Here is a 22543-nt window from a genome sequence, read left to right as displayed (position 1 = left end):
GTAACCCCTTAAAACACCTTTCCGCCTTAATTATTTCGAAAATTGTGAAACATTTACAAATCCGGTATATTTTCCTTCTAAAAAAACAGTATAAGGTTGGCATAATTTTGCTGTGGAATTGTCTCAAAGACGAATAAAATTTTTAATTTTACGAAGCAATATTCAGCAAAAATAATGATGTAAGACCTTACAAATATCTTTGAGCTTATCCTAATTGTGGTTTGTTTCATAGTGTTTTATTATTATTATTATTTTTTTTTTCAAATCGCATTTCGAAAATTTTTTCTACATATATGTATATGATTCGGGTGCCCAACTGTTTCTTAGTAGTATAAACGATAATATCTAATGACTTGATATTTCTTTAACAAATATATGATCTATCAAACCCTATCAGTCTATGGAATACAATCAGTCTAAAGATTTTTTTATTAGATTTCAACTTGACTTCATAACCTCATATACCCAAAACTACTAAAACAAAAAATAATAATTATTTTCTCTTGTGTAATACAAACATATCTATGTATTCTTTTAAAAATAGTATATTCTGAGGAAATCATGTATTACGAAAGTTATCGTTAGATCGAAGTGATATTGTTGTCAAGTGAACTACATAAAAATGTTGGCCAGATTTCTTTGACTGCTGATATGTCGAATTTATTAAACACTGTCCGGTAATAAATTACTTTGAAGATAAAGCATAATCGAACAAAGACAATATGAAATTAGTGATACGTGAAACCTTGTTTGTAAAGGGTGATCCATTTCTAGGTTTCCTACTTTTTTAATGAAAAAACATAGAAACTCAAAATTTAATGGGAAATGTTTATTATCATTCGAAAGAACATAAATATGATAAATGCCAAATATTTTTTGAAGATTATCTCCTTCAAATATTAGTCGCGTCTCAGACGGTCCATCTGTTTAAACCAATTTTCGATGACTACTTCGAGCATTCCGACTGGTAACTGGCGAGTGACACACATACAATTATCTACCCACAGAAGTGTTCTTCAATAAATACGTTCATTGAAGCGATGTGTGGCAGGTGGCGCCGTCTTGTTGAAATCAAATACCGCTGAGATCACGAGCTTTCTGTCATCAAATAGTCGGTGCTCAAGGCATCATTTTTGAAGAAACCACATAGACCCATTGTTTTTTCTAGATGAAATTGCAGCTGTAGAATCTTTTCTGGTTGCTCCTCCTCCCAAATGCGGCAGTCTTGTTTGAACTGGACCCCACAGAGCGAAGCGATGTCGCTTGGGAAAGTCAAGCTACTTCAGTTCTTGATCAAGCTGTATTTTGTATTTTTTTCAATTTAAGATCTCGGTGTAAAAAGCGCCATGTCGCTCCACACATTTGTCTATCGGCGTTGAATGGACTCTCTACGGTCTTCGTTTACACTCTCAGCTACGGCTGCTATATTCACTTCACTGCGTGCTGGAAGTGGTCTATTCGATCCAATAATGGATCGAATATTATCCAATAATGGAATATTATCCAATAATGGATGCTGAGTCTCAAGATGGGTGTTGAAGGAAGCGCGCGAAACATATTTGTTACAGAACGTGAATTTTCATTATAAAGTTGCCAAACAAGATTGAACAGAAATAACCTGATAGCTTCACACGATTCATATACGATGATATATAATACTAACAGAGTATTCTTAAATTTTAACCATTTTTCCATTGTTTTCGAATATAATCTGATTTTGACATCTAACCTGGTGGTAAAATTCTTCAATCTTCTTTTGAACTATTACCATTGTCATTTGGTGCATCCGTAGCTTATCCAAATTTTTGTGGGAATTACAGCGTTAATAATAGGTGTCAAAAAAGTCTTGCGGTATTTTTTATTTATTTATTTATTTTTTTTTTTTTTTGTAACGGTTTGATGACTCATGCCCAGCTCCTGACCGATGCTACGGCTGCTACTATGCAGTTCTCTTTCGACTAATTCAGCGATTTTATCGCAATTTCAGGCCTTCTGGAGCGTGGGCGCATCTTCGACCACCTCTACACCAGAACGAAAACGTTGAAACCATCGTTGTGCGGTGGAAATGAAAACTGTATCGGGTCCATAAACTGCACACATTTTATTTGCTTGAGATGTATTTTTGCCTTTATCGTAGTAGTACTGGAAAATATGCCGTATTTTCTCTTTATTTTGCTCCATGTTTGCGACGCTATAACTCACGAACGACTTAAAAGAAACGACAATCAATCAAACACGTGTTATTGCGAGAAATGAGCTTTCCAAAAAGGTATAGCATGACCTGATGCGACGAATAGAACTAGAACTACGCGCTCCCAGCGCCAACTAGCGAAAATGCCGCAAGACTTTTTTAACAACCATTTATTAGAATGTTTGATAAATATTTTAGCTTATGTTGCACTGGACCTCACAGGTTTCGAAGGATTGAGAACAAGTTCCAATCAGTATCTAAATTTTTTTTTCAGTTCAATGTTTTTCGTTATTGGGGAGCTACTGTCAAATAAATCGCAATGCTACCAGTGGCCTATTACTGTTCAAAGGTTAAATGACGGTATAGATTAACAAGCCATGCAATAATGGAAATAATCACTGATGTGGAGCGAATTTTAGGTAACAGAATTATGTAAAAAATAGGACTATGACCTTGTGATTTGACTCTGCTTGCCTAGTTTATTTTATAGATATACTATAATACAACTGTTCTAATAGAACTTAATTATACCTTTAGTTAATCACTCGTTTTGAGTACAAATAAATAAACAAAATAAAATAAATATGTTCGTATTCGGACTGTAGCTATCCACTGTGTGTAATACAATTATCACCAAAAACTAATGAAATATGATAAAAACAAAAATATTTTAACAGTTGCTTGTAACTTTAAGTGTTGCACACTATTGACATAGTGTACCCATCGAGTATTTGGGAGATATTTAGACACCAACATAGTCACAAAAAATTTTATTATCTGATAAGTGCTTTTTGTCGCCCAGTTTTAATGTCTTCTGTGTATAAAACTTATCTAGGTGTATCTCGAAGAATGACAGGGAAATAATAATATTTCTGCTTGTAATACTAGCAGGGTCTTTCCGTAATCGTTCGCCAAGTTAATAGATTTATATATGTATGTTTTCGATAAACCACTATTTATGGTTGTGCTTAAAGTTGTTAACAATCACTAGTACTGTTCATTCGTTTTTGGTCATTAGTTCAACTGGTAAATGGTGTGTAAATTGATTGTAAATACAGTCACAAGATTTCATACAATGTTAAAAAAAAGTTATGCATAATTTTTAGTCCCTGTATTTTTTTTAATACCGATTAATTTTTGCTGTTTCTATACAGTTTCTTTGTAAGAACAATATGTCAAATGATCATAGCTAACAGTGCCGTCTAATTCGCGGTGGCTCAACGGAAACTAATAAAGTAATTGTCATTAATACACTGCTGGCTGACTTTGTTCAATAGAATTATAGTTCTGAATTGCAGCTTCTGACTGTAAGAATACATTTTAAAAACACGTTTCTGCCACGCCACCATATGTGCACAGGTCCCTTAGTTGCACAAAAGCACTGCGTCAATGGGTATTCGGTAATGAGGAATTTCACTGTATACTTTATCGGCTCCTCTACTTGTTCTGTGTTTATTGTTATTATGAATACAATGTGGTCGGGTCGTATTGACCCGAAACTTTTACAATGCCTTCAACTCTTTCAAACTTAATTGATTAGGTGATATAATCATTAGTTTTTCTTTGCTTCTAGCAGTTTCTAGCTTCTAGGGCGGCATGTCAGTTTACACCAAGTTTAATTCGCTGTACTATGTACATATGTTCTTCTGTTAGAGTTCATTGTTCAATCATAAGACCTTCGTAAAATCATATTTCCTGATACCTAAGGATCTGTTTGACAAGACACAATCCTACGAGTGGTACAAAGTTTTCAACGACGGTCAAGACCTTTTTATAACTCTCGTTATAAACGATTTTTGACCTCTTCAACTGTTGAAAATATTAAAAAAGTGAAGTATGTGGTGCTTGAAAATCGCCAGGCACGTGTTAGAAAGATAGCGAGAGGGTTCAATATCTCTATTGAGTCCGTTCGAATTATTTTGGTGGATATATTTTTTATGAAACGCGTTCTTACTCGACTCGTCCCGATAAAGCTGATCTTTTTTTTTTTCAAAAAGAGTAAACAGGTCTCTTTGGACATGGTTGATAGTGCGAATTCCAATCTCACATACATGGAGATCATGTTGTTGTTGTTGTTGTTGTAACGGCAGAATTCTGCCAAGTTGACAGTCCTTGGCCGGATAAAAATCCGGGTCCGTTCCGGTTTTCGTAGACCCGACTGTCGTGGGAACGGTTACATGGAGAGCATTATAATAGACGGTGAGACATGGATTTATGAGTTTGACATGCAAATATGTCAACAATCATCGGAATGGAGGAAAAAATCGAGCCGAAACCAAAAACACCACGCCAAAGCCGCTGAAAAATCAAGATAATGCTCATTATTTTTTTTTTTTCCATATTCGTGGTTTGGAGCATCATCAATTTGTTCCGGAGGGACAGACGGTCAACACGTAATTCTATTTGGCCATGTCGAGGCGTTTATAGCCAAAAACGCAATGTATACCATCGATCAACCACCGTATTCAACAGATTTGGCTCCGTGTGATTTTTTTTTTTTTTGTTTCCTAAACTGAAATTGACTTTCCGTGGAACACGTTTTCATTCGATCGAAAGGTGAAAACCAAATTCGCTGTAGAAGCTGAAGACCATCCCAAATAAATACCGTATTCCTTACACTCTCTTAAGTAGAATACAGCTTTCCCCAACTTATGACCTCATCCACCTTCTTATGCATTGTACTTTGTGAACTTGTTGCACTGTTATTTTCCTTTTTTCGCTTTTTTCCATTCTTATAACAACCACATGTACGGTAAATTTCCCTGGCGGTCATTGCCACTTGACCGTGTTAAATAATTTTTTATCAAGCTTTCTTCAGCCGAACCCTGTGCAAATACGCCGGGTCTTCGACATTGCAATGCAGAAATGCAAATAATATGTAGGTGCATAAATATGTACTTACATATGTATATACATATGCACGGTGAATGAGTATTTGCATGCTTACATACATATGTACATATAGGCACATGTACAAATATACAAATATAAGTAAGTGTACACATGTGCTTACATTTACACAAGTGTCTGTCTCACCTTGGTATACTACAGTTCACCATTGCATATATGTACATATGTACATATGGTGTACTGCATATGTACATATATTTCCTTTAAGCGATCAAACGTGCCTGCTGCCAGTCAATTTGTGTAGTCAAATATGAACGATTAATTAATAAACTGCCGTGGATTGCGGGATTATCATGCACATACACACACACGCATACCAGAAGTAGTGATACTATATACATATGTATATGTATGTACATATATAATTTGCGCAATTAACCATTGGCAGATTGCTGGCGTGCAAGAATCGGCCGGCCAAGCCAGAGTTCGCTATGTGCTTTTCAATTCCATGGCTGTTGCTAGGCATAATTGCGGCCCTTCCTCCCATTAAAAGGCTTTTATGTGTTTCTACTTTTTTGCAAGCCTTGCGCGAAGTCCATAAACACGACAAGTGACTCTTTTGTGCATACTTACACGGGTTAATACTGTATTTTGTTTAATTTGAAATTATTTTATGATTCTTCGTTGAACGAATGTGTAGTGCTGGCGGTGTGCGTTGGTGATTTGAGAGAGGATGTCAGGGTTACGCAAAAGGGTGTGTGCAAAAACGATTAAAGGCAGTAGCGCAATTGAGGCAGACTCTGCGCTTTAGCTAAGTGTGAGGCAAATGCAATGTAGCTTTAAAGATTTTCATGTGAAACCAGCGAGTTTTATCTCAAAAATGCTGAATTGACCACGCACACAAAAGCTATTTACATATTTATTAACATGTTCTAGGAAAACCAAAAAAAAAAAAAAATTGTATTGATAAGAGTATTAATTTCAAAAAGCAAAACAAACGCTTTTTATACATACATACATCTGTACGTTAAAGATTTTTCTCATAATTTATTTAAATCAAATTGCCCATGGTCGCAAATTCAAAAAAAAAAAAAAAATAAAATTTTCATTCTATTTATATGCGTATAGTTGTACTTTTGAGAAATTTGTTTGAAACATGCAATGTTGTCGTTGTAAAAACGAAAAAATTGTCCGGTTACGCACAATTCTACGCATATAATTATATATATATATATATATATTTATTTAACAACGATAACATTGCGTAAACCGAGAAACTTCTCTGAATTCAATGGAGATAAATATGACTATGAGAAATATTTTACAATAAAATTCTTTAGATAGTAAAATATTCTTATGAATATAATAAATAATTAAAATATATTATTATTTTAATTGATTCTATACAACTATGCAATTATTTTCAAGAATTATTAAGTTTGTTACCCTTACTGTAATACAGTGAAATTTCCCATTACGCACAGTCTTCATAGTCGGTCATTTCCCATAACTGGACCAATTTCATGAACACAATGTTTTCTTTACCATTTTCATACAGAAGTAATTCTGATAAACCCCCACGAGTACTTCCCAATGATCCGAACACCGTAATATTTCTTTCAATTTATCTCTGATAACTGGACAAAAAGTAGTAAAATTTACCAAGAAAAACTGTATTTATAGTTCTTTCATTCATTCACTCCTGTCTGACATTAGCTTTCATTTAATAATTCAATAGAAATTTAATTCGCAGTTGCAGCTTCTGACACTAAATATAAATTTTAAACGCTCATTATTGCCACGTCCCCATATGTATGTATATCCACAGCTCTCTTAGCCGGACAAAAAATATTGCGACGGTGGCTGTACGGTTATGGGCAATTTCACTGTGTTTCTATATATTTTTTCATTCTCCGAAATATCCTTGAGTGGTGCATACTGCTTAAATCTAGTATGTCGTCCCAAATGCTTTCCCTTCAACGGCACTTTCAGGGAAAGAAATAAATAAAATTCCGGGAGGCTATAGGGCGGCTGCAGCAACGTTGGAATGCCGGCCTTGATTAGGTAGCTGTTCACAAGAGCGGCCGTGTGAGCCGAGGCATTGTCGTTATTCAACTTCCAAACGGCTGCGATTGACCCGTTTTGATAAATTTAACATCTGGTTAATTGAATGAGTACTTAGCCGACGGTCTGAGTTTAAAACTACGAGTTACATTGTCGAAGTAGCAGGTCTTCATCAGCGACTACTTTCCGGCCTTCCAAAAAGGCCTGGTGCCACCGAACCACACCGTTTCTTGCTAAAGCAAAATCTAGGTAAGCCTGCCTGATCATATAAAACGTCTATGTCGCAGATTTCCGAGTTTCACGCAGAATTAATTCGCGTAACTCTGATCTAACGAGCGCTGGATTTCGGTTTGCACCTCTCACAAAAACACATCGCGCGAAAATGTTTGTCTTGACTCTCCAGGTGCACGGAGACAACTGACCAGTCGCTCGTTCGTTAGCTAGGAACACCCCCTACCGAATACAGTCGCGGCGGATTAAATTAGTCCTCTTACTTTCTTGTATGACTTATACTAAAAAAAGAGATTCATTAAAATATCTTAAGATGTTATATATTTATTATATGGGGTCTAGGTCAAGCTTTCGCTTAATTTTATCCGTTTTAGGCACAAAGATACACTGTTATCATTACAATTCATTTTCATTGAGATAATTCACATGTTGACCGACAAAAGCGGTATAAAGTCACCTGGAAGTTAAAAAAATCAATGTATTATTTATATGGGAGCTAAGGGAAGTATGGAGGCGACTCAACCCATTTTGGACACACAGACATACTATTTTCAGGAAAGGATTCTCTGTGCATTTCATTTGTATATCTCGCACATTGACTGATATTTTCGGTAAAAAGTCAACTATATTTACTAGGTACAAATATTCGGTGTCTGGGGGCTTGAAAAGTTTGTGTTGAATTTGGTAAATTTTTGGCTTAAATTCGTAAAAAGTTTTATTTCGGTTTATTGATTGCTTCTTGATTAATATACTGGAAATGAAAGAGTCAGATGGAATTTAAAATTGTGTTATGTGGAAAGTAGGCGTGGTTGGTGTCCGATTTCACCCGTTTCCGCATTGTGACATAAGAATGTTACGTATCGAATTTTGTTGATTTTGTTTGAGCAGGTGTTGAGATATGTGGTTTTACATAAAAGTGGGCGGTGCCATGCCCTTTCGTCAAATTTTTACACCGGCTCGAATAAAGTCCTCTCGTATCATTTCGTGGCAAACTTTAATGTCTCTAGCGTAATAAATTATTGATTTTTTGCGCTTATTGTAGTTGTTAATAGCATCGTCATATGGGAAGTGTGCGGGGTTACCATCTGATTTCTTCCTTATTTACACTGTCACTTAATATATTTGCGCTAGGTGAATTTAGTTCTTGAAGCTTAAGTAATTTAGCAGTTATCTATGTACATTAGACTTATTAGAGGGCGAGACCACGCCCACTTTACCAAAATTTTTTGCCTACAGTGCTCCTTGCTACTGCCATCCCCTGTACTAAATCAAGTTCTATATCTTAATTTAGTTCCTAGTTATGACACTTTATAGGCTTCCGGTTAGTGGTATTTTGTGGTCGTGGCAGTGTTCCGATTACGCCCATCTACGAACTCGTCATTTTTGTTTTTTGTCAAGAAACCCTCATACTAAGATATTTCAATTTTTGCGCAAGTAACAGCTTGCACGGATTTTAACTCATCTCGTCAACCTTACAATTTACATATGTACATTTGTATATATAAGCCTATCTATCTCGCTATTTTTTGGTGATTATTTACTTGCAAGAGTATAAAAATTCTCGCTCGTAACCAAAATCGATTTTTGCTCAAGGGAATCAAGGAAGTACATCGGTAATATGCGTGCGAACGAGCAATAAAAAACTTAAAATTCTCAATTCAGCAGGCTTAGTCAAGTTCATTAAAATGAATTCAATTAATTTTGCGTATAAATTACCTGACAAATTTAAATGCGCACATACATATGTATGTATGTATGCTTATTGAATAAATTAGTGTATGTATGTATGTCGGTCCATGTCATTGCCTCCCAAATGTATTGCGAAAGCCCAATAGGCCGAATAGGCGCGCGATGTGCAAAAAAGAAAAACACACATTTGCTATACACTCGTTGTAAGTTTGCGCACGTGTGTGTGTGTGTGTGCACACGTAAGTGCGTTAAAAAAATTAGATTGCAAATTTCCGAAATATGTCGTGTACGTAGTTATTTATGACATAGCAACAATGCTCTAGCCGCAAACGAAAGTCTTGCGCTACCATTTAGCACGGGTCCGATCACGCGCCATACAATATACACATACAAGCATACACAAATACATAAGTATGTATGTATGTATATTGGCGCTGTCACCATAAATATACTTAGGCATGCACACACACACGAATACATGCATACAACAAGTAATTAAATTAGGCCTATACCAATTTCAATTTCAATTACTATTCAAACTTTAAATCTGCTTTCAATTCTTATGACGCAGCTAATTCGTATGCGTACCAACGTTGCTATCAAACTGCTGCTGATCGGCGCTGCCCACCCTGTCCAACGAGCCAAGTGTCAAGGTATTTTTGGGCGGTTCACAAACGTCATTGACACTACGAAATTTCATATATGTACCTGAATTTGTATATATGTATTTGTATTTGTAAATACTTCGTAGGCTTAAGTACATATGTAACGTAAGTGCGAGTAAGTGTATGTACCTGCCCAAATTCTAAGGCGTTGACAGCGTCTTTTTCGCCGTTCATTAGTTTTACTTGTCCATATATACAGATATAGCACATATAGTTATGTTCATATATATGGCATGTATGTAGTGATTCGTGTCGCCGCATTGCGTATCTATGGCCACATAAACGCTTTTGATAAGAGTGCGTCAATTTGCGCAATTGTTCGCACCGCAACACGCTTCTGCTCCACCTGTGCGCCAACACTTAATCAATTTGCCATTGTGCCTGTTTCGATTATAAAAATATAGTTTTACCTAAACGCTGAGAATACTGGTGGCGTTACGGCGTCAAAAAGTAGAGCCACAGTAGCCGAAATGTAAAACAGCGCAACAAAAAAAGCAAAGACGTGTCAAAATTTCTATCTTAGCTGTGTAGCGCCTAAAACTTTTAGGAAATGCTCAAAGTGTAATTCACGCAAGTGATATATGGCTTTTACATATGTACAAGTATGTATGTAGTATATATATTTATATTTATTAACTATTATATGTTAATATTCAAATAATGCTTGCAAGTTACGTGAAACACGCGTCACAAAGTGGTGTATTTGCGTACTTTATTTTGTGTGAAAGCTTACTAGTTCACTCTAATGTCTACTGAAGCTTCTTGTTTAACTAAAATTAAATATTTCAGACCATTGTTCCGATTTTAAGATTCCCATTTTTCATATCAGTAAAACCAATAAACAGTCATCGTAGATGATTTCGTCTATTTTAGAACAGACATTAATACCAACAACATTCGTCAGCATCAAAATCCAACGCAGAATAACTTTTGCCATCAGGTGCTGCTTCCGACTGAGTAGGCAATTGAGAAATAAAGTCATCTTTCGACGTACAAAGACATGGACGATGACAACAGCTGATGAGTCGGCGTTACGAGAGGCAGCGGCTTTGCTGCCTAGGTCATCTGAGATCATCCGCCATGGAAGCACATGAAGATCTCCACTCTGTTGGAAAGACCAGGTGAAGAGGGACCACTACACTTGTAATCTTCAATTGGCACAATCGTTCGTTATGAAGGATTCCAAACACTTGTGAATATCGGCGGTTACGGGCTCTCAGACCACAAGGGTATTATTCCGGGAAACGAAAATAGTCGATGGGATTGCCAAAAGTTCTTTACGCTCGACTACTGACTCAGTTCATCAAAAATGAAAGTCGCTTAAAGTGTTACACAGTCCAAAAGGACTGACAGGCGGATCAGGGTGAAATAGAACACATCAAAAGCATGCAGGATCGCCAATATGATTTGGAGACGGAAAGAAAACACGCAGTCTTTTTACGCACACGGTCTCGAAAAGACTGCAGACGGTAACAACTTACCGGCATCACATGTGAGCCGAAAGCCCAGAGCTTTATTAACGATGACATAGGTAGAAAGTGCAGAGAAGTAGGCATTAGCGGGACTCTAGAGCGTATTTCTAAGACTTTTTTAATTTAGTAAATCGGGCTTCAAAACTTAACGTGTTTTTTCGAAACGCTGTTGTTGTTGTTGTTGTAACGGCAGAAATTCTGCCGAGTTGACAGTCCTTGACCGGATAAAAATCCGGGTCCGTTCCGGTTTTCGTAGACCCGACTGTCGTGGGAACGCTGTTTTCAGAGCCGGTGAGAAAAATGTATGCAAAATGGCTGTATCAATCGAACTTGAAACACACGATCTACATTTTGTCAACTATCAACATTTTGACTAGCACTTTGATCGCTCTTCTTCCCTATCTGCATTCATTTATAGTAATGTTTTTTTTTCTTTTTTTTTTTTGGCTTTTGGATTAGAGTTTATTTTAAACAGAAAATGTTTCCTCATCGTCAGGGCCCTTTTGGAGATCCGCCTGGAGTTTGGCTACAGTATCAAGTAAAATCAATATTATTAAAATGAATTGGCGGTTATTATAAATTAAAAATAATTTTCAAGGAAAAACACTATTTTTTTTTTTGTGAAATAAATTTTTCATTATCGAAATTTGTAAATAGTCTCGTAGGTCATAACTTATAAATTATAAATTAAGCTATTACAATTAGAATTAAGCAGATGTCAGCAGTTATAGAGGGCTCAACCTTTATAAATACATATCTATATATCTTTAATAATTTCTTTTTGTTGGATCATGAGTAAATGATCTTCTCATAAATTTAACAATTAATGAAACTGAGGAACTATCATTGAATTTCTCCAATGGCCTCATGCAAGCGCTTGCTTAATTTACTATTACGAATGTTTGTGGTGTTACAAGTCAAGAAATTAAAGCCCATCTCACTTTTAATTAAAGATCATCTCTTTCAAATGTTGGCCGTGGCTACATCTCAGATGGTCCAGCAGTTGAGTGCAATTTTCGATGACTCATTCGAGCATTTCGATTGGTAACTGGCGAACGACGCACGTGAAGTTTTGTTCCATCGCGTGAATCGAAACGGGTTTGTCCACATAGACTTAAGACTTTACATATCCCCACAGAAAAAAATCTAACGGTGCGATATCATACGATCTACATACACTTGTAGGTGACCAATCGACCGGCCCAATACGTGAAATTATCTGCTTACCGAAGTGTTCTTTCAATAAATCCATTGATTGATCCGATGTGTGGGAAGTAGCGCCGTAATTTTAGGCATCTAATTGTCGATTATCATGGCGCAGTCTATCCGATATTTCTCGTAAAAGATTAAAGACACTGAACACTATCAGTTTCTCACCAAATTACTTTGATACTTCAGCCATCTTTTTTATATCTATATAAGCATTATTGTTGTTCTCGAGACGTGCTTTTAACACTGGAACTTTTTTATTGTTACTGATAAAAGATTCTTCTCCATATACATAACGTCCATCAGCTGTTCCATATAATGGTACCTTTATAATTCAAACATATTCTGAACGAAAGTTGCTAAGCTGTTTTTTCGATGATATAGTGACTTTCTCCGATTTGAAAAACTTTTTTTGAGATGCTGTCATTTTTCCTTTTTGAAAATTATTTCCAAACCTTTTTTAATTGCAGCAAGCGGTTGCTTACTACGCAAATATTTATAAATTTCTTAATTCTTTCCCCAACTCAATATTTTGTCACCCGATCGTTTTAACTACGTTTTAAAAATTCTTCTGCTCACCGGTTTGGAATAGCAATTAAAAACTTTTTCAACTGTCAAAATGTTGGTAGTTATATGCATACTACTATAATAAACTTTAATTTAACTGAATGAATATTAAATAAACTATACCGCCACGAATGTATTGTATGTATGTGTTATGTTTAGTCATATTATTAGTAGGAATGAATTTTTAAACAGTTCAATGTCCGCATATTTTTTTTTAACTTCATTATGATTATTTTAAATATCTCAAATATACACAGTGTTACCTCGATATATTTAATACGTAATCAAGGTTAATGTTTAGCTTGGTGAGAACATACTCATCTAATTTAAGACAAAAATATTAAGTTTCAATAAGATCTTAAAATTCATTTTTGTGGATTGGGCAGAGCACATTAAATTCATTTCGTCCGGTCATACTTTACAATGAAACCGATACATGGTCCTTATCAATTTTTCGCCCCCGGAAATCCATCGGCACTTTCTTCATGGTCCGGCAATAGAACTTCCACTTTATTTCTTATTCAGCAGGTTGAAAAAGTGTTCCCTCCATAATATCAGTATGCTCTGGGCATCAGTCATTAGATCACATCTGATGTTTCTACAAGAGTATGCTCCGGTCTTAAAACATTCTGTTAGTCGCCTCATCAATTTAAGATCGTAATGCGCTTACAGTGGTCATCATCAAAAGGGTGCCTCTCATCCAAGGTTGTTTATTCTTTTCATTGGATATGTTTTTATGTGGCGAGTCCCAAACCTAGCGCACAACCCTGGGGAGGCATGTTTCGCTTTCTCACTTAAGCTCGCCTTCAAAAGGATATTTTTTTTTGGTATCCAGAGGATACTTAGTCTAAGTAAGTCGTGAGTTGCTTGTGCCATATGTAAAACAATCGTATCGTTTCTGGCCACTTCCAAGTAAATGACGTTCAGAGAGCTTTCCTCACTTGCTTGAACTTCTGCGCACAGCACCATCCTCCATTCCTTCACAAATTTTGGCCTACATGTATTATTATCTAAGATATCGCTAGGATCTCCGAACATATTGTTCAGATCGGACCACGATAGCATTTAACAAACTGTTCGATCATAATCAAGCCAAAGATCTTTTTATACCCTTTTATGTTATAAAAAAATTAACTGTTAAGGGTATTATAGCCTGTAAGTTATAGAATGTGTTTACATTTTTACTTCAAATACGCTTATTTGGCACTTGTGTAGCACTTAACCAGTGTTTACTGTAGCCATTTAGTACATCCAAAGACTCGTGATTAATAATGTATTTAAATATGTCTTACAAATGTATTAGGCAACTCATTCATTATATTGTTATGCTGATATATCTTTAAACTTATTTATTTACATATTAATGAATGTCTGTCTGTATGTACATATGTATATGCATAAACTATGGCTTGGCGGCGCTTTCTGACGGTGTAAAACTGGAGATACTTAGCGTTCAACAAATTATATGCGGCGTTATGTACCTATATATATATAGTATATATAATATGTATTTATATACACAATGTTTATATAGGTGTGTATGTTTTCATGTAGTTATGTTACCTTTAGGACCACTGTCGGCATATTTTGAATTGATTTCTATAAATGCGCAGGTAAATAATGCGTTTGTGATCGCTTTTCAATACGTACATTAGCATATCCCTACATATTTACCAAACATACAGACATACATATGTATATACATGCATAAATACTTATATTTAGCATAATTTAAAAATTTCGGTCGTTAGGTTGCCTATTAGTGGAGCCTGTGCGCTGTTGAACTCACTTAGGCACATTCACACATACAAGTGTTCATATATATTTCCTTATTATGGCTGCTGAAGAAGGTGCCTAACGCCGGAGCTCTCTCCCCACCTTTACATAAGTATGTGTGTGCCACTACTAATTAAATTCATAAAAAAGTGATTGGACTTTTTACCCTTTATCTCATGCTTCGTTTGCCCTATCATTCCTTCGCATCGATGCTATTGACTGCGTAACAGGTACTTTTATAGTTAATTTGAATAAATCTCACATTAGTAGCATTTAACAAGTGGACACACAGTGTTGTATTTGTAGGTTTTGTTTTTTCAACTATGACACCATGGCATTCGTTACACTTGTGCTTGTATGTATTTTAATTTTCTTTACTTTCGATATTACATATACCTACATATTATGTAATCAGTTGCGTGGTGAAACTAGTTCGTATTGATCCACTAATGAGTTGAGTAGTGGAAATGTTGATTTTATTGTTATAAAATTTTCCATTTTTTTTACACGTTTTACTGATCGTTGTTAAGATTCTACATTTACTTGTAAATTCTAGGTATACTTAACTGCGCATCTATGCTCGGAATTATCTATACATATGTACATATGTATGTATATACTATATGTGTATAATATTTGATCGTTTGTGTGCATAGACAGTGCACGCATGCATTTTCCCCCTGATTTCCACTATTAGCTTAACCTCAATCGATTTATTGTCAAGCTACAATGTTCGAAACGGTGGCTCTTACCTTGTGGTAGCACACACACACACACACAATTTATTGTAAACAATTATCTGTAAATCCTCTCGTAAATATTCGCAATACCAGGAACTGTTGCCGTTTTATGATTGCTACTGCAATATTTACAATGTAAATACATAAATCAACCGCCAAATCATTGACACAAACATACTTCTTTACATATGCATATGTATATAGAGAACGTTATTTAACTGATATGGCGATAAAATTAATTCGCTAATTCATTTGGCATTAGAATCGACCTTCTTTGTAACACAGTAATACGTGCTTACATATAAATGTCTGTATATAATATGTATGTGTAAATATGTAAGCATGTACTATGCAATGTACATGAATAAATACAAGTAGCATTGATCGTAGCAAACCTCAAGTCGCATATGAGACGAATTTGTGGTAGCCCTTAATTAACGAAAAAAATCGTCCTCGAAATAGAAATGTGAGCTGTATTGTGCATTGAGTTCCTCTTTTTCTTCTTTATTGGCATAGCCGCTTTCGCGGTTATAGCCGAGTTTATAAAAGCGCGCCAGTCGTTGTTTCCTTTCGCTTTTTAGCGTCAGTTGAAGATTTCAAGTGTAGTCAGGTCCTTCTCTACCTGATCTTTCCAACGCAGCGGGGGTCTTTCTCTTCCCTTTTTAGTCACCATAGCTGCCGTCTTTTAAATCGTTGAACTTTGTCAATGTCGCCTTATATCCCTACAGGTTATTGACCCGTCGACTGCAGTAAAACTTTCGCAGAACCTTTCTCTCGAAAGCTCGTTACATTGACTCATCAGATGTTGTCATCGTCTATGCCTCTGCAGCATATAGCAGGACGGGAGTGATTTATAGAATATGGTCTCTGCTCGTCGAGAGAGGAATTTACTTTTCAATTACCTATTATGTCCGAAGTAGCACCTGGTGGCAAGAGTTATTCTGCTTTGGATTCCGATGACCACGTTGTTGTTTGTGTTAATGCTGGTTCCAGGTCTGCAGCTTAACTTATTTTCCCCAGGAGTAGATTGAAAAAATCGCACGATATGGCGTCGGCTTGTCTGAAACCTCGTTTGGTATCGAACGACTCGAAGAGGTCCTTCCCGATCCTGACGGAGTTTTTAATATTGCTCAATCTCAGCTTACACAGCCGTATGTGCGAAGATACCAAATTTAGACAAAGCGGCATAAATGCAGCTCTTTTTCGTGTTGTCAAAGGCCGCTTGGAAATCAATGAAGAGGTGGTGGGTGTCGGTACTCTTTTCACTCATTGAGGATTCTTATCCCACAGTAGTTGGCGCAGATTTTGTGGTGTCCTTTTTCGAGGATTAGAAAAAGCACACTAAAATTCCAATCATCGGGCAAGCTTTCGACTGACTATTTCCTGCAAAGGAGATGACGCATGCTCCTTTACAGTTCTTCGCCGCCGTATTTGAATAACTTGGCCGGCAATCCAGCGACCCTGACCCTTTGTTGTTTTTCAACGGGTATTTGCTATTCGAACTTTTACATGATCGGCCAATGGAACGTCCGCTGCTTCCTTTGGGGAATCGGTTTCACTATCTCCTGGTGTTATGTTGTTATTATTTCACTGCCATTCAACAGGTTGGAGAAGTGTTTCCTTCATAACTTCGGTATACTCTTTGCATTAGTCACTGGATCACCTCTGGGGATTCGAAATTATGCTTTGGTCTTGAAATCTTCTGTTAGTCGCCTCATCTGTTCGCAGATTTTTTATCTCCTCACTGGAAGCAAATTTTCAATATCTTGGATTTAGTTTTAAAAGAAGAAAATACTTACCCTTAAGGGGATCCTTCCTAATCCTTCATGTCATAACCATTACTTTATCTTCTGCTCTCAAAAACATTCGCGTGGCCGAACCATTCTTCGAATCGATATAAAATACTTTGGAAGTAATAATATTTTTTGGGGAAATACCTACAAGTCCTATAGCTCAATTGCAGACAAACCTATAGTTCGAAAAGTGATCTAAAATGTATAATATTTTTTATGTATACTATATAACTTTAAAAACTTAAACTTTTTTGAAAAGTGAATCTACTTGAGATATACTTGTTATATTACATATCTAATACATTATATATATATATGTATATACAAGAGTTTCTAAAAAGTTTCAAATTTATTTATGTTAATGATCAAATCAAAGTATACTCTAAGTAAGTACTCTAGTTAGTCCTCGATTTGTGGAAGGTCTATAATTTCGGTTTTCTGTAAAGCAATAGGTTAGGCTTTTTCAGACAATAGTTGTAAACAACTCACCGCAGCTAGGAAAAAATAGTAACTTTCTTATAATTTAGAGATATTTTTGAATAAAAGAGCTTGGGGCTACAACTTTACTTGTGTCCGCATCTTTTGGTTCAAGCGCCACTACATTTATGTATAAACTAGATATAAGCAAATCTACACTACACATTACACTCTTTGTAGGGTGACCTCATTAATTGCATAGCTTATAATAATTTGCTATTACACATTAGTAAATGTTATGGGAAATAAAAACTTAATGACGCATTCCGACTATATAGCTTCGGGGTATATAACTATATGCACACGTTTTTATAATTTTCGCATGCAGTTCACACCTAATCAAATCAATATTTATGGGGTAAAATAGCAAAAACTACTGCAAATTCTGTAAACAAATCTGTGTAAACATTTGCTCGGATCAAGGTGAGCCGCGGCTACTTGCGGCATAAACACTATTTGCAATCGAAATATGTACATTCATATATCGATACTAATAAAATGAAAACCAAATAATCAGCACTTCCTGGAGAAAACAAATGAAAAGTTTATGCTGTTTTGCAAAATTACTTTTTGTTTAGAAGTCACATTTTGAATATCAAGTTAAGAGAAATTAGCGTAAAAACATTTCAACGTGCATATAATAACAGTAAACTTTGAATCAGAAATATTGCAGTTCTGTAGTTGAAATTCAAAAACTTTTATTTGATCAATCACGTTATGATTTGTAACACATTGGCTGCCAGGGCACACCTTTTCGTACGACATAAGGAAATTCATGGGATACCACAAGGTACGAAATCGTACGACAGGGATTGTTCGACATCCAACGTTGCTATGGTTATGACGCTTTTTATGCTAAGCGATATGATTTTGATTCGAACTGATGCTATTCACCATTTAAACCTCAAATTGAAGTTCCTTCACTCGATGTGGGACTCGATCTGGGATTCGAGACAGATACCAAACTGAGCTGGAAAATTAATATTGAGAAACATATTAAGAAAGCATAGTATATGACGTATTACACGTGCAAGAGGATACTCAGTAGAAGCTTGTAGTGTTTTACCGAATAATTACGGGAGGATGCAGAAAGCGATCCTTTACGCAGACCGTCAGGTGGCACCACTAGTACTAGCTTTGTCGTAATAGTAAATGGCATAGTCAACAAATGTAGGAAGGCTCGATTACAAGATCATTTTCGGCAACGAAAACGCACACGAATTGGCCAAGTCGGGAGCCCTAGGAATGACCAGAGGAAACTTAATACACAATTTGAACGAATCGCGCCGAATATACGGAAATATATAACCAAAAATATAATAGATATGACAAGATAAAAATTAAGGACTTACTACATATGTATGTCCAGGAAAAGTTTATACAGACTTATAGCTAACACAACGGGATTTGCCCATTTGCAGAGCACGAATTAAAAATGGAAATGGCTTATAAAGTTGTAAACTCGAAGGGAGTAAAGAAATGGTTTTACACTTCCTCTGTGAGTGCTCAGCTCCATCGCAAACTAGACATTCAACTCTTGAAATCCTTCGGTTGAAGGGGCATCGTATATCATTAGTTCTTTCCGAAGGCTCGTACGGTCAATAAATAATATTACCTGGAAGTTATGCGTAATTTGCGCGAAGCAATCCGCCAAGAACGCCCGGATTTGTGGAAGTACGAAAATTGACTTTGTACCACGATAACGCGCCTACTCACCCAAGATCATAAAAAATTACCTTTTTAAGTAGTTTGAAGATTGGGAAAAAACGCAATCAACTGGGGACAAAATATATATGAATAAATAAATAAACACTTTCAAATACAAATTTCCTCGTACATTTATTTAGCTGAATACTGACAAAAAATTTCCTTTTATTTATCGCTTCAAATTTTAATTCCTTCCGAATGTCTCTTGAGTTTTCGACAAAATCCTTTTGCCATATATTTTACAAAATTTTACTAATACTCCCTGTACTAATTTACAATATTACATTTTAATTACTTATCATTACCTATAAATATTTTAATAATTACTTTACTTTTACTCCTTCTTCTCTTTTCAGGTTTGTTGACTCAAATATTTTTGCAAATCATATATATTTACTTAATTATGAACTTGATTTAAACAAAGGTAATTAAAAGAATATATGTATTTAACTATATACGACTTAATGTAAACATAAATATACATTGTTGTAATCAATTTGCAAAAACACAAGCATTTCCACCAATTACAAAGCATACCCCCAATGTCAATCATAATTACCAATACATTCTATAATTATTGACTACGTAATGCATATACTTAAGCACTGTGTATGAATGTATGTACATTATTTTTTTCTTGTTAACAGTTATCTAAGAATTCCTATGAGCACCTACATATGTCTGTATGTATATAAGTAGGCCACCGTTCAGGTAGAAAGTGCGAAAATTCTTTGGTCATAAAACACATGAAATAACTTCCTTGTTCGGATGTTAAGTAATACAAGCGAAATGTACCGCCACGAAAGTACAAGTGATATGAAAAATGTAAGGGCGCATAAAGTTCTTTGCAACCCTATTTCGAGGTTCACCACTTTTTTTTATATAAAAAAAAACACAGAAACTTCAAATTTAACACTGAAGGTTTATTATTATTCGAAAGAACATTCTTTGGCATTTATTTTTTGAATATTATCTCTTTAAAATGTTGGTCGTGGTTACGTTTCAGATGGTCCATCTCTTGAGTCCCATTTTCGATGACTCGTTCGAACATTTCGACTGGTAACTGGCGAATGTCACGCGTGATGTTTTGCTCCATAGCCTGAATCGAAGCAATCGAAGCGGAATAGTCCGCATAAACTTTAGACTTTACATATTCGCACAGGAAGAAATCTAACGGTATGATATCACGCTATCTTGGTGGTCAATCGATCGGCCCAAAACGTGAAATCATCTGCTTACGGAACTGTTCTCTCAATAAATTCATTGATTGATGCGATGTGTGTGAAGTCTTGTTGACACCAAATGTTGCCGAAATCGCGAGCTTCAATTCTTCCTGAAACTTCCTGAAGCGAAGCGATGTCCCTTGGGAAGGTTGAGCGGCTTCAGTTCTTGTACAGGCTGTATTTGGTACGTTTTTAATTTAAGATCTGGACTAAAAATGCGCCAAGTCGTTCCATACGTCAGTCCGAGGTGTGAACACGGCGCCGAATCGACGCTCCACAGTACACTGTTAGCTACGGCTGCTAGTTTTTCTTCACTACGTGCTAGACGTGGTCTATTCGGTCGAATATTATCCAATGCTCTCAAATCTTTGACAAATATAAAATACCCCTCGGCAACATTTTACACATGGATGCTTGCTTGCTTAAAAAGTTGCCTGAATAAATATACTGCATGTAGTGCTCTTTTTCTGCGAGTAGTACACGTAGTTATCTTATCGTAGAGGAAATTTGGTATGCGTGATTTTTTTTACGAGCGAACGTTGTATGGTCTACTATGTATTTCTTGATGATGATGATATCTGTAGGTGACGCGACTTGTTATAATTTTTATTAATTTATTTCTGTTTTTACGTTTTATAAAATTGGCGCCTGAAGTTAGCAAAAAAAAAAAGGCGTTTATTTACCTTATACTACTCGCAAGGTATAAATACATACCCACTTGAGTCCAAGGTTAAGATTTGTTTTATTGTTAAAGGCTTGCATATAAGTAATTAGGAATGTATGCTTTGTTCGCCATTGATTGTGCTACTAATGGGGTGAGAAATTTATTAGAAAGAGGGCATAACAGTACTTTAAACTGTTAGTAATAATGAGTAAAAAATTTATTGAGATATTTGAGTTCTGCTATAGCAATTTAGTTTTATTGTAATACTTTATCATAATAACTTGGAGTACACAGAATTTTAATCGCCCATCGCGGTTTCTAATAGTGAGTGCAATAACTTTTAGTTACATATTTAGCTCATTATAGCATAAATAAAGTGAATATTATTGGGCTTTGATAGATGCTTTGACTTATTATTACCTTCACAATTGGACCCAGAGCCTATACAATCATTCCGACCTTTAGTCCAAATTCCATTCACTTGTTACTTAGTATAAGCGTCAGCTGGGATGGTCTTTAGTGCATTCAGTGAATTTTGTTTTTCTCTTTCCGGCTTCCTTTTGGAGCACGATGAATGATGAATTAGCTACGTTGTACCAACTCTACTAGACGCCGTTTTTGCAAAAGACTTAAGCTTTTTAGTATGAGTCTTGCATTGACAGGCTTCTTACCCAAAACATGAACCATAACCTGTTGAGCCGAACCATAGATGATGTTCTCTGTCCTCTCTTATGCCATCGTTACGAGGTGGTTGTTCGTCTCGAACTTCATGACTATTTGCGAGCGATTAGTTGGTACAACTTTCGATATGGATTGATAAATTTAATTCAGTTTTTAACGATAAAGCTCCATCAACAGCCAATGTTCATGGCCGGTTTGGTGATTTCATTCATGGTCGTAGATCAAGACGTATTTCGTGACGGTTATCCAAAATCAGTTGTTGTTCTGGAAACTATTGATGCAAGACAGTATTGTAACCTATCGTGAGATTGCGGCAACTACTTGTATATATGTATATTAGTGGTACCATTATATAATAATTTTTGCATGAAGATTTAAGTGTAAAAAAAACTTATTCATATTGGATTCCATTCAATGGTACAAAAAAGGGCTCGTGAGATTCGTCGAGAGAAATATTAAAAAAATATGATATTCGTGTTTCGAAACATGTGAATATAGTTTTTGGAAAACTGGACATTTCGAACACATAACACTGCATTAAGTC

General features: G+C 35.8%; 1 protein-coding gene across 2 annotated transcripts in view; it reads left to right on the top strand.

The window, feature by feature from the left end:
- The window catches only part of LOC108971552 (mitochondrial cardiolipin hydrolase), a 91121-nt gene that overhangs the window by 26752 nt on the left and 41826 nt on the right, over positions 1–22543 (top strand). The gene's annotated exons all lie outside the window — the stretch shown is intronic.

Source organism: Bactrocera latifrons, unplaced genomic scaffold (genome assembly GCF_001853355.1).
Source record: "Bactrocera latifrons isolate USDA-ARS-PBARC rearing strain unplaced genomic scaffold, ASM185335v1 scaffold_0, whole genome shotgun sequence".
Lineage (NCBI taxonomy): Eukaryota > Metazoa > Arthropoda > Insecta > Diptera > Tephritidae > Bactrocera > Bactrocera latifrons.
This window is presented reverse-complemented; position numbering and strand designations above follow the sequence as displayed.